Raw genomic sequence first — 14402 nt, forward strand, 5'->3', positions numbered from 1 at the left:
AATAGGGAATGCCCACATTTTTATTGTGTATCAGAATACATTTTGATGTAATATCTTCAGGCAGCTGCATATTAGGAATGTATTGTGGCTGTTATCTTAGCGCAATATAATATACAAACACCCTGACTCCTTTATCATACTGTCTGTGTCTCACTCTTAATCGATAGGCTGGACAATCTGACTAATGAAAGTCTGTGGAAAATTGGCCTTCATAGCATAGCGATCAGCACAGTGCGGTGTTTGAGCAGGAAATATCACATGACGGTGACTGATGGTAACCGCAGCTTCCAGCTTTCGAGATAACGGATGTTTAATGGAACAAAATAAGCTAAAATCAAGTTTTTCTCAATGCTAAACTGCATTTAAATATACATAATTTATTTAATGCTCAAGGAGGAAACAAAATTAACTGGCACTTCCCCTTTTCCAATCAGGAAGTAGAAAAGAGGAAAACTAATCCTAAGGAGGACTCTCCAATCTACTTGTGCAGTATAGGACATCCATTTTATTAAGAGTTTGGACATTTTTTTTTTTTTTAAATAAATTCAGTAACATTAGAATTCAACTGGAATATTTTAGAATATTCATCTTTCTTTTTTTTAAAAAACAAAAACAAAAAAAACATCGAATAACATGTTTTTGTCCATGGAGGAAGAAATAGGTCTTTGAACACACACATCAAGTAGAAATCTTGTATTTATTTTTGAGAGCTCAATTTGGCCCTGTTTTCATGATGTTCTGGAGCATATCTATATATTGGATCTTGTGGAGAGATGTGGTTTATTTTAAATTTCCATTTTACCCCTGGGGAGTATTCAAAAGTGTCTTGTCTGTTCATAATTCATTCATAACCGACACAACAGTAAGGTAAAAGGAGTTTTTGTCCCTTGTCCATGGTTGACACTAGAGCCCTGCGCGGGGCAGCTTTTTTTAATCCCGCTCCCGCTGATTTTTTGCCCGCTCCCGCCACATTTGTGGCCAATCCCGCCCACCTCCTTACCTGAACTGCAGAGTTCCTGCGCAGCCCTGCAAGGCTGCCTTCTCGCTGCTCCCTCACAGCGTCTCTTCTCTTGCTTCGCCCAGGAACAAGGCGGCGTCACGGGAAGTGACGTCACATCACGTGACTGTTTTGTTCCTGGGCGGCGCAAGAGAGGAGACACTGTAAGGGAGCAGCAAGAAGGCAGCCTTGCAGGACTGCGCGGGATTACCAGGACCCACAGGTACAGTGCCTGACCGCCCGCAAGTTTTTTTGGCGGGTCCCACCTCCCAATACAGTCCTCCTAGTTGGCACACAATACAAATGCGACCTACTGTGTTTTGTGTGTGTGTGGGGGGGGGGATTTGTATGATTACTGCTAATCTCCTTTCATCCCCTCTCTGCCGGTTCTTTCAAGGAATATGTAACTTGGCAGGGGCGAGCAGCGCGTTTATAGGTTGAATACTTTAATTTCAAAGTACTACTTAAACTCCATCACATGGTATAGTCCTTGCAGTTACTTTTAGTTTGAAGGTTACAAACATGCATTGTATTCCCCTCAGCAAAGTGGTAAGAAGGGGACAGCATAAAAAGTTTTCATAATTGCAAAAGAAAATGTGTATATCAACTTGCTTCATCGAAGCTGCGATTAACTAAACAAGAAGCTCTAGTTTCTGGACAGCCGATAAGCTACGTTTTGTTTCAATGGAGAATGCATTAAAATGTATTGGCCTCTACCCTTTGTGATATCTAGCAGATTCTGTGCACATTTTTTTTTGCATATGGTGCTGCGTATTGATGTTGCAAAGGGATTTACACTTTGTTTTCCTTTTTGCATTTGAATATTTGCAATTCTGCAAGCACAATGCATATAATTAATACTGTTCTGTTTAAGCATGCGCTCTGACACAGTTGCCAAAATTTAATAGATTTTACATAATTGGCAAAGTGCACAGAGGATTATTTTTCCTGATGACAAAACGTTAAATCCTATGATTTAAAATGTTACTGGTCTCCATTAACGTGGGATGATGCCATATGGGGCGAAAATTCCAAAGCTGTTGTCAAAAATGGTAATTAAAGAGAAAGCAAGAGGTGTAGACAAATATCCATTTTATTTCAGTGTAATAAAAAGTTTTAAAATCTTTAGATCTTTGTGCATTTATTTAAAGCTAAAGGAGAGAGAGTATTTTTGTTGCAAAGAAAACGTTGCTTAACCTTGGTTTGGTTAAAGTCACAAGGACATCTAATCAGTAGCTACAATGAGTTTGTTTAGTTTTTTCTTTACACCCTTTCTAAGGTAGGACTGCACAGTAACTTTTTTTTTTTTTTTTTAAAGAAGTATTTTATTTTAATATATATCAGAAAAACAAGGCAAGATTTCCAAAGCAACTGGGACCAGAGGCGTAACATGGCTGACATAACATGAGTACATGAAATTGGATGACAAGAATGGTAAACAATCGTGTCATATGACGAAAACAGACATAGCTCGCACTGTGACAACCACATAATGGGGAAATACGAGATACATAAATATCGATTGCATAATACAGAACAGAGACGAGAAGGCCAATAGAATGCTGGTCGCATCCGGTACTGTCGCAGAGCATAACACAACAATGGAAATCCGCGGATACAGAGAGAAAGAAAAGGAGAAAGAGAGATAGAGAGGGAAAGAGAAGGAGGAAAAAAAAAAAAAAGGGAATGACGACTCTCACAGCCAAGATATAGGGACGTGAGGCGGCACAAATTTCTCCAGCCAGGGATCCCACGTGAGGTAGAAGAGGTGCGACGTGTCATGAGGATGACTTGACTTGAGGATGTCCCAAATTTTAGCTTCAATAAAAGGGATGGCAGGGGCACCCGACTTCCAAATCTTAGCTATAGCTAGACAGACAGCCGTACAAATTCGAAAGATTAAACGGTGAGCTGGTTTGGTCAAAGTGTCCAGCGGATAGTTTCTGCAGAGAAGAGCTGTCCAGGGGTCAGGATGCAGGCGTACACCAAGGGCTGCACTCAAGCTGTCAAAGAAGTAGGACCAAAGAGACGCAACCTGAGGGCAGGTCCACCATGTGTGCAGAAAGGTCCCCTCCTCGTCGCAACCCCTGAAGCATAGAGGGGAATGTGTCGGGAACATACGGTGGAGTCTGGAGGGTGTAAGGTGCCAACGCGAAAGAACTTTATAGCAGTTCCCCTGAACGCGGTGACCTTCCAAACGTTTTCGTATATCTCTCCCCAGTCTGCGGACTCAAGGGATTGTGTCCCAGGTCTGTCTCCCAACGCTGTTCAAACAGAGGCGAAGACGGAAACTTGACCCCCAACAAGTGGTTGTACAGATGAGAAATCGCACCTCGCGGTTTGTGTGGGAGTCGGGTGGCCTGTTCATAAATCGTCGGTACATGATCCGGGTGACGCATCAGAAAGAGGCGGACGAAATGCGAAAGCTGATGAAACCTGAAAATTTCTGCTGCCGGGAGTTCATAGCGAGAAGTGAGATGTTGATAGGAGCAGGGTTTGATAGGAGCAGGGTTACACAGCAACATTTTTACATTTTTCTTCAGTGTATAAATAAATAAATACATGCTTCTATAAACCAGACAGAAAACTGATACTGCGGTCCCATGATCCCCAGTTTCTTTTCTCTAGGATCAGTCAAAGATTTTGCAGTAATTAAGGCTGTGTGTTTCCCCAATAAAGAGTAGTAGTTGTTGTTCACCTGGACATTAGTCTTGTCTAATGCTTCAGGGTCTCACTATATATCACTCATTGTCCTTTTCAGGACAACTACAGCATTGTATTTGGCTACGCCTTGCGGGTCCAGGAGGAAACAACGAGCAAAGTAGTTCCTGTTTTACCTCAATACGAGTCTCGTCTTGTTATTGGGGTAAGCCTTGGTCCTGCCCTCATCAGGGCAGTAAAGGGCTGTATTGCTATTCTGTATACTACAGCACAGCCGAGGATCCCGAAGAGCTATGATTCCTGCTGTGTCCGACACTAGGCCTGTCTGCCTGTTGAGGTTTTGTGGTCCCAGTGCCCATGGGGAGAAGGAAGCAACGTTTGTCAGGTGTACCCAGTCGGTTTCCATGAGGAATGCAGTTCACTGAGCCCTAGCTCATGCTCGAGGTTTTCAGGCATTTATACTGAAAGTACTAAAAGAGAATGTTTCCTTTACGCTCCCTCCGGAATTCTTGCCTAAAGTGTTCTCAACATTCGATTAGAATCAGGAGACTCATCTGCCTACATTCTGTCAAAACCCAAGATCTCACACTGAGAAACATTTCCATTTGTGTATTTATGTTGGATGTGAGAAGATGCCTTCTTAATTATCTTCAGAGAACTGCTACTTGGAGACGGGATTCTAACCTCTTCGTTGCCCTCGGGATCTTCCAAGGGAAAGAATGTGTCTAAAGCTACAATGGCCAGATAGATCACTCAAGCAATAGCTTAAGCCTACAAGGGGACTAGAGGTCGATGGCAACATCTTGGGCAGAAAAAGCAGAATCCTCTGCAGCCCATATCTGCAGGGCAGCCACATGGAAGTTCTTGCATAGTTTTGCAAAACACTACTCGATGGAAGTTCTCTCCTCATCAGGCATGGATTTTGGGAGAAAGGTTATCCATATGGCCTTGCATTAATCCCTCCCTTTATCTTTGTGACATGTCTAGATTAACAGCTGCCAGGGATGGCGAGGGAAAATGAAAATTCTACTTACTGAGAATTTATTTTCCTTGCTCATCTCCTGGCAGCCCTTGTTCCCACCCAACAAACTGATATTTTGCATTATTTCTGGTATGACTTTTTTAATTACATGGGAAAGATATAAGGGAGAGGTAATTTATAGTTTTGTTCCTGCCCTACCTGAGATAGGGGGAGGAGTAGTCTTTCTAGATTTACGGCTGCCAGGGGATGAATTTGAAAGAAATTCAAAATTGATAAAATGTTAATTATAAAAGTCTTTGGACCAATGTGTCATAAGTAAATAAAGTAAAAATAGCCATAAAGACAAATGTGTGATATTTATTACTGTGTGCTTCATATGTCTACATCACTTGTATGTAGATTTAAGTAATGCTTAAGCATCTCACAGCATACCAATATTTATGTATATATGACAAAAAGTCTGTGGACACCAGACCATCACACCTATGTGAGCTTGTTGTACATACCATTCCAAAATATTGAGAATTAAAATGGAGTTGGCCCCTCCTCTTTAACAGCCTCCACTTCTGGAAAAGTATTTGTGAACTGTCTATTTTTATATTATTCCTTTAGACATTTTTTTTCATCAGAGCTCTATTTGCTGTTCGTTTTTATTTTTTCAGTCCCTTTTATTGAGACCGAGTCTTCTTTTTTCAAAGAATTCTTAATAAATAAGAATTTAATTAACTCACTTGGTCTGGTTTGATTAAACACAAAGACCACAAGCCAAGTTCGTTAAAATAACCCTCTCCTTCTTTCTTTTGGTCCCATGCACATCCAAAAGAATGTTTTATGAAGACCTATATCCTATATGTCCTAAAGCAAGGTTCCCCTCAGTTCATGTGTGGACATGACAAGCTATCCAATTCAGCTTCTTTGCAGTCAGTTTGCCCGCATTTACTCTGTTCCCTCCCATGGCTTTGTAATCAAGGTCATTGAGAAAAACAGCACATAATGTGATACCACAGCATTCAGTAGTGTGCAGGGAAACCCAATGAAATGTGCAGACCAGGTTAAGGCTGTACAAAGTTGAATACTTCAGAGATCATTTGATATTGTGATATTGAATTTGCGCAATCCTATAACAATTTGGACTTGTGTTATTTACCCTATTAGCATATAGGAGCAGTGGGCTTGTGGACGACAAACATTTTGGGGACCTTTATAAATGTGCTAGCCCACCCAAACACAGATAGAGTGCTCACTACATACATTTGTCCATATAGTGTATTGGAACACCCAAAGCCGGTCTTAGGTGTTCAAGCGCCCTGTGCAGACTACTTCTCTGGCACCCCCCTCGACAAAAAGAAAGGGAAAAAAATCTTGTAACAAACAACTAGTTTTAATTAGAGATTATTTATGTGCAAGTGCAAACAAGTACAATAAAATATAACTGGAAACACTGGTAACAATAATGTACCTTAAATACATTAAATATAGGAAAAATACAGCTAACTTTAAATATTGAAAATTTTTTTTAAGTATTTCCTTTGCACCCCCTCAATGCACCCTAGCATGCAATCACGACCTCTGCTCCCGAACAAAAAAAATATTTGCCACACTGACTGCAGATTAGGGGAAGACTGTGAAAGTCAGTGCAGTCTTCCCTCCTTCTGGCCCTACCGTGACTTTGAAGGTCCTCTCTCTTGTACTCTTCCCCCGAGTCCCTTTGTCCCCTCATTCACTAAGCCACACCTCTCTTTTCCTTCTTCCCTGTAGTTCAGGTATAGATCAAATAAACAACATATGTAAACAACACTTGTGTGTATAGCATTGCAGGTATAGTCCAACAGAATAACACACAAACCCAGCTTTGCAGGTATAGATCAACTGGGGATCACATGTTAACTCAGCACTGAAGGTATAGATCAAATAAACAACACAAGGAAACATCACTGCAGGTATAGATCAACTAAACCCTGTATTTGCAGGCATACATAAATAATGTATGGAAACATAGCATAGCAGATATGGATCAACAGAATAACAAACATCCGGATTTGCAGGTATAGATCAACTGGAAATCACAAATAAACTCAGCATTAAAGGTATAGACAAAAAAAAAACTAAATTACAGGCATAAATCACAGGTTGCACACCCGAAAGGCCAGCCCTGGTGTCCACATAGAACTTGACCAGCACCCAGATTACACACACAAATTACAGCCCAGCGTAAATCATTTTTGTCCCCAAACAGCCCGCCCTGTGCCATCTTTATCCTATAAACACCCTGCCTGTGCCATCTTGGTCCCCAAAGCTCAAACACCCTGATTGTGCCATCTTTGCCTTTCCTCAAATCACTTCTACATCTGTGATACACATGAAACACTTATAGAGTCACTTACTCATTCACTCTATCATTTACACAATTCCTTCACGCAATTATTCATTCTCTCATTCAAATCATTTACACATACTCATTAATGCATTCTCACAATTCATCCACACATGAATTCATTTAATTCAAGATTCTTACTACCCCCCTTTCTCATGATCTCTTCCCCCTTCTCACTATCTATCCCCTCTCCTTACTATCTACTCCCCTTTGCAGTTCACTTACCCTGGTAAAGTCCTGTGGTGGGAGCGCAAAGCCTCAGTCTCGCTGTCCTGCCGCGGCGCGCAGCTTCACCTCTGAATGTCGGGACCAAGGCCTCGCACTCCCACCACCGCAGTCAGGGCAGCGGTACGGAGCAGAGAAGGCAAAGGGGTCCGAGCGGTTGCTAAAAATATTTTCATGTGTGACCACTCTGCGTCCCTCTCTCTCCTCCTCTCCCTGCCAGTGTACCCACCTCGGCGCGGCTCTGGCCTTGGTGATGGCACAGCTCGCACACCCCAGAGGCCGGCCCTGGGGACACCTGACCCTTACACAACTTTTATGACATCACATTCTAAAAACATAGACATGAAAATGCAGGTCATCCCCGCTTTGCAGCTTCCACTCTTCTGGGAAGGCTTTTCACAAGATTTTGGAGTGTTTCAGTGAGAATTTTTGCCCATTCATCCAGTAGAGCATTGGTGGAAGCCTGGCTCTCGAAGTGCAATATTACAGATATCTATTTATGTGTTTTGAATGCAATGTCATAAAACTCCCTGTTGGTGTAATAGTCAGGTTTCCTAAGACTTTTGTCCATATAGCGTATAACAGACTAGACAACCCTGAATAGCATGAACCCCAGCTCACCACCAATGGTTTGGATCCAGTTGTTTCATCCTATATAAAAGGGATAATTGTAGAGGTAATGCTTGCACGTTAAAAACAGGACTCTATGTGTGTAATCCACAGTAAAATCCACAGTAATAAAAAAGTAAAATACATGAAGATGGTTAATGTCACGGAGCTGGCTAGTCCGACCGACTGCCTCCGCTGTCTTGTGCTCCCTTAGCCTGGGACAACACACTTTCCCCGGTTCCCCAGTCACTAGCCGAGACTCAGTGTAGGGTAAAACCAAACGAAGACTGATTTATACAACATTAAACATCAAAGAATGGTGGTCACTCCCTGGTGGCAGATCCTGGCTGTCTGCTGGAGATAATCCCCTCAGCCAGTGATGAGATGATACTGCTGGGGGTAGCCACAGAAGTCTCTACAAACCCAGGGCCCATAGTCAATAGGGAGGAGGCTGGCAGTCAGGCTTCTCCAGTGGCCCCAGTGATGGAGGCTTCCGTCACAATTCTTCCCCCTCCGAATTGGACTGACATAGGATGAGACCCCAAACGGGTTGACTCCGTAGTCAGTCAGTTTATTTGGCCCATCAATGCCCTCCCAAAATTGTTGCTCCTGCTGCTGCTGGGAAGATGGGCCGGCTGCGCCATCTCCCGGGTACCGCTGGGGAGGGATGCCGCCTGCATCCCCTCCCTGGTGCTCCTGCTGCCGTTGAGGAAGGAGTTCAGGTTGATCCGGTCCCAGAATTAGGTTCTGCCGCTGGGGAGATGGACCGGCTGTTCCACCTCCCTGCTTCTGCTGGGGGGGCAGGTCGGCCGCTGTATCTCCCTGAATTCCTGCAGCTTTGGTAGGTGCTGGGCACAGGCCAGCGATGCTCTGCCCTGTTGCCAGCACTTCAGCTGGGGTTAGGGCATCTTGTGGGTCGGCCTGCCGCTGGGGAGGGAGGGCCGCTTCCTCCGCTCCCGGACATGTGAGCTGCCGCTGGGGAGAAGGGCCGGCTGCCGCATCTCCCTGGATCCCTGTAGTGATTGCAGGTGTGGGGCAGAAGCCAGCAGCCCTCTGCCCTGTTGCTAGCTCTTCAGCTGGGACTAAGAGATCTGGGCAGACTGTCCAGCATTCTGAGGACCCAGGTGTGGAGACTGCAGTGTTATCCACCCCTCTTGGGTTAACATCCTCAGACAATAAATCAAATAAATCCCCAGTCTCTGGTTGTGGTGTAAAGTCGCACAGCTCCAGTATTGGATCTGGATTAGCTGCCCAGCATCCCTGTGACTCAGGGGTGGAGACCGCAGTCCCATCCACCCCGCCTGGGTCAACATCCTCAGCTGACCACTCAATCACATCCACAAAATCCACACAATCCCTGGACACTGGGGCATTCTGTTGAACGCGTTCGAACAGTTTTTTATACGCCTTCTCCAGTTCCCACTCCTGTGTAATTAAAAAGTCTAAATCACCTTTAAGTTCTAGTGCATCTGGGAGGTCCCACTCCCTGAAATCCCGGATGTCCTCAATCCGCCACTCCGCTGTGCTGCCGAAGTCCGGATCCTCCTGAAGACTATCCCATAATAATCCCAGGCCACCGAAGTCATAGCCCTCTGGAGAACATTCTTTCGCAGTTCCCCAATATGCTTGCTCTGTATACCACTGCAGAGCCCTATAGTGATCTTCCAGCTCTACCTCCTGTTGGACCAGCTGGTCCAATTCGGATACCCATTGCTCCTGGGGTTGCTGTCCCAGGAATGACATCCGTAGTTCCCGCTGGTCTCTAATCTTTTGTTCGGAGCTTGGAAGACACTGACCCCGGCATATAACAGCCCTCTGCCATACTGACCGTCGAACCACTTGCCTCAGGTTCTGATATTGTTCTGTAGGCAGGGCAGTGGTGTAGCAGGAGAGGATGACCCGCAGCAGCCCCTGGAATTCTGATACCACATCCATGTCCTCGTCAAGGCGACCGAAGTCTGCCGTCCTGTCGGTTAATCCCGGTAGAAAGTAAGTGTCCCTCGGACTAAGAAGCAATCCCACCGCTGCCACCAATGTCACGGAGCTGGCTAGTCCGACCGACTGCCTCCGCTGTCTTGTGCTCCCTTAGCCTGGGACAACACACTTTCCCCGGTTCCCCAGTCACTAGCCGAGACTCAGTGTAGGGTAAAACCAAACGAAGACTGATTTATACAACATTAAACATCAAAGAATGGTGGTCACTCCCTGGTGGCAGATCCTGGCTGTCTGCTGGAGATAATCCCCTCAGCCAGTGATGAGATGATACTGCTGGGGGTAGCCACAGAAGTCTCTACAAACCCAGGGCCCATAGTCAATAGGGAGGAGGCTGGCAGTCAGGCTTCTCCAGTGGCCCCAGTGATGGAGGCTTCCGTCACAGTTAATAACTGACTTTCTGAGATTCTGGTTCTTTTTGGATTGCTGTAGTAGTTATCCAAACCAACACCACTCAACAATCTCGACAAGACACGTTATCAAGTAATCACATCCAACATAACTATTTTGACATTAATAGCGTCTCCCCTTCACCCCCCCCCCAAAAGGCACATGTTCCAAAAGACCAACTGTGACCCATTGCGCCTTTTCTTCTTAAAATGTTTTGGAATAGAGGCATCACTAGTTCTACTTCTGATGTTGGTATTGTGTTGTGAAACCAAGTCTTTGAGTGCTTTAATTGCCTCTTAGTCCAAACCACATGGTCCGAAAGGGGTACTGCATTGATACGGGGGATTACACCCAAACATTTGTTACTCACAAAAAGTATTAAGGCTCTAATGAAAAAGGTCTATTTACTTTCTACCCATATTTATCTTTTGCATTTAGATTACCAAGCTTAGAGGGTTAATTCAGGACATTAAACACTAGATGGCACTGCTTATACCAGAGGTCACTTAATGTTTTTCAGAACCTCCATTGAAGCAGATGATTTCTGAGCATTTTATTAGTTAAACATGCTCTATAATCAATGACAAAACAATAAATAAAACAATATGGTTCACCTTAATGTGTCTAATATATGCAGTCGTGGCAAGGCTGTCTTTAACACATAGCAAAAGCGGCAACTACTTGGACATACTTTGATAGCCCTGAGCAGATCCCCCTTTCCCCTTCAACTGCCAATGTTGTAGTAGAGGCCTACCCCACTACAGCTACAAAAATATATATATATATGTGTGTAAATAAGTGAACATTGAGCTGCAGGATGGCCATGGTGGATAAGAGCAGAGGGCTTATGCATGGTTGGCAGGATGTGTATGTCACTAAAGAAGATTTCTAGTGACAAAATCCCAAATTTACATTGTTTGTGCTCTTCTCAATATATTTCTGCATTAGGGATATGGATTTCTAATAATCTTATAGGACACATATATTACATATGCCTTAATATGAAAAAGCTGCACAATACCAGTAAAAGAGGTAACATAGTTCATAACATAGTAACATAGTTCATAAGGTTGAAAAAAGACCAAAGTCCATCAAGTTCAACCTATATACATATTGTGTCCCTACTGTGTTGATCCAGAGGAAGGCAAAAAACCCTTATGAAGCAGATGCCAATTGCCCCATACCAGGGGGAAAATTCCTTCCCGACTCCAAATATGGCAATCAGAATAAATCCCTGGATCAACGTTCTGTCCCTATTAATCTAATATCCATAACTTGTAATATTATTGCTTTCAAGAAACACGTCCAGGCTCCTTTTGAACTCTTTTATTGAGTTTACCATCACCACTTCCTCTGGCAGAGAGTTCCATAATCTCACCGCTCTTACTGTAAAGAACCCCCGTCTGTGCTGGTGTAGAAACCTTCTTTCCTCCAGCCGTAGAGGATGTCCCCTTGTTATAGATACAGTCCTGGGTATAAATAGGTCCTGGGAGTGATCTCTGTACTGTCCCCTTATATATTTATACATAGTTATTAAGTCCCCCCTAAGCCGTCTTTTTTCCAAACTAAATAACCCCAATTCTGATAATCTTTCTGGGTACTGTAGTCCTCCCATTCCCCTTATTACTCTGGTTGCCCGTCTTTGAACCCTCTCCAGCTCCACTATATCTTTCTTGTACACTGGTGCCCAGTACTGTACACAGTATTCCATGTGTGGTCTGACTAGTGACTTGTACAGGGGTAGAATTATTTCCTTGTCGTGGGCATCTATGCCCCTTTTGATGCACCCCATGATTTTATTTGCCTTAGCAGCAGCTGCCTGACACTGGTCGCTACAGGTAAATTTACTGTTAACTAAAACTCCTAAGTCCTTTTCCATGTCAGTCGTCCCCAGTGTTTTCCCATTTAATACATATTCCCAGCCTGGATTTTTCTTCCCCATGTGCATAACCTTACATTTATCTGTGTTGAACCTCATCTGCCACATCCCAGCCCAAGCCTCCAACCTATGCAGATCCATTTGTAATCGTGCGCTGTCCTCTATTGTGTTAACCACGTTACAGAGCTTAGTATCGTCTGCAAAGATTGATACTTTACTATGCAATCCCTCTACAAGGTCATTAATAAATATATTAAAAAGAATAGGACCCAAAACTGACCCCTGAGGGTCCTGAAGGTAGATGCTTTTCTTTTTTTTGTTTTGTCACTTCCATGGTAACTGCTGATGTCAAGCAACAGCAGGGGTAGCCAACAAGCTGAATGGTAGGCACACCAAAATTTGATCCCTATGTGTATGCTGATCCATCTAGGTACTAAAGTACATAATAATTAGCATTACAATTACATATGCATTAAATTGACCAGAATTGTTTCATTTCATGATGTACTTTTTTGTTAGTTTCCAGGGGAAGTGACCTATATTCTCCTGAGCAGTAAATACCCTACTTAGGTTTCTTAATAGCTATGTTGGCATGAGAGGAGCTAATGATGCCATGAGGTAGAGTAACATTAGAAAGGTTCTCCCGGGAGCCTGTTTTTATTTCATGGCCTGGTGCACAGTTACAGCTGCTATATCTGGCTAAAATGACCTAGTGCCTCAGACATTGATGACGTACAAGAAATGTGTCTAAATCTGGAGATTGCATCAGAGGAGGGCGTATGGAGACACTTAATTTGAGCCATTACTGCTGAGAAAAGGGATGCGAGCCATTTTTTGGATCCACTGAAGTGCAAAATATTGTAGTAGTAATAATACTGAGATGCAACGTTAACAGAATACAATGGTTATGCATCTAGAGCAGACCAATTAGCCCTTAAAATTAAGTATTGAGGGCAAATGCTCCTGAAAACAACAGTTACAGTTATATATCATATTCTTATGTGATAGATATATATTCTATTTTTTAATTAATAAATGGACAAACTGAAAGCAAAAATGTGTGACCGAAGAGGAAAATAATCATACATTTTATATATAAGGTGTAATCTGGGAACTCTCGAGATCTGACTATGGGCTCTGGGTGAAGCTAGTTACTGGACATCTAGGAAAGTCTTGTATCTCTGCTTGGTGGGTGAGCAGTGTTTAGCTGAACCTTCATCTGGCCAAGACCTAGCCTCTTGTATCCAGATCCAACACTTTTTACGCTTTATGCAGTTATGCTGGTCTGGCTGGGGTGATCAAGTGAACTATTCTTTTTTACCAAGGCACTTGTACATTTCACCTACTATGGTGCCACCATACCATATGTAGGGTGACTCATATCCTTCCAGGATCAAACTCCACAGTGGAATTTGTGCTAGTTTAATTATATTTTGTTATGCTTTTATCACATTTTAGGACCATGTGCTTACTGGCACTTTCTTTTTCTGTTAAGCCTCAGTGTAATAAGGTTTTAAGGATATTCACTGGGAGGGGAAGAGATGGATAAAGACAGCTGTAGCTTGAGGATTAACCTGTCACTACTTCACATTTCCATCTACTGGAAGGGTTTAACCCCCCACCCCCACATACACACACACCATCTGTTTTTGCTCTGGACTGATCTATATTTAAAATATCTTACATAATACAGCATGAGGGGGACACAATATCATGATGACGACAAGAAACATTTGTACAGATTTGTCCTAAGGGGACAGCACTTAAATGGATTGTACAAACTCCCAGCAGGTGATAGGCAATGACAGGAGGGCACTGCAATATACATACACTCAGAATACCCAAAGTATTAATTGGTCAGACCTCTGGAGAATGCAAGTAGATTAAGGACAAGTCAAGTGCTCACTTTCACTTAACTCTTCCCCTTGTACAACAAATTCTAATGTATGATATATATATATATATATATATATATATATATATATATATATATATACACATACATACATACACACATATACATATATATACATACACACATATACATACAGTGGGGCAAAAAAGTATTTAGTCAGCCACCAATTGTGCAAGTTCTCCCACTTACAAAGACGAGAGAGGCCTGTAATTTTCACCATAGGTACATTTCAACTATGAGAGACAGAGTGAGACAACAAAGTCCATAAATCACATTGTCTGATTTTTAAAGAATTTATTTGCAAATTATGGTGGAAAATAAGTATTTGGTCAATAACAAAAGTTCATATCAATACTTTGTTATATACCCTTTGCTGGC

This window comes from Sceloporus occidentalis, unplaced genomic scaffold (assembly GCF_023333645.1).
Source record: "Sceloporus occidentalis isolate IW3139 unplaced genomic scaffold, rSceOcc1.0.p SCAF_94, whole genome shotgun sequence".
Lineage (NCBI taxonomy): Eukaryota > Metazoa > Chordata > Lepidosauria > Squamata > Phrynosomatidae > Sceloporus > Sceloporus occidentalis.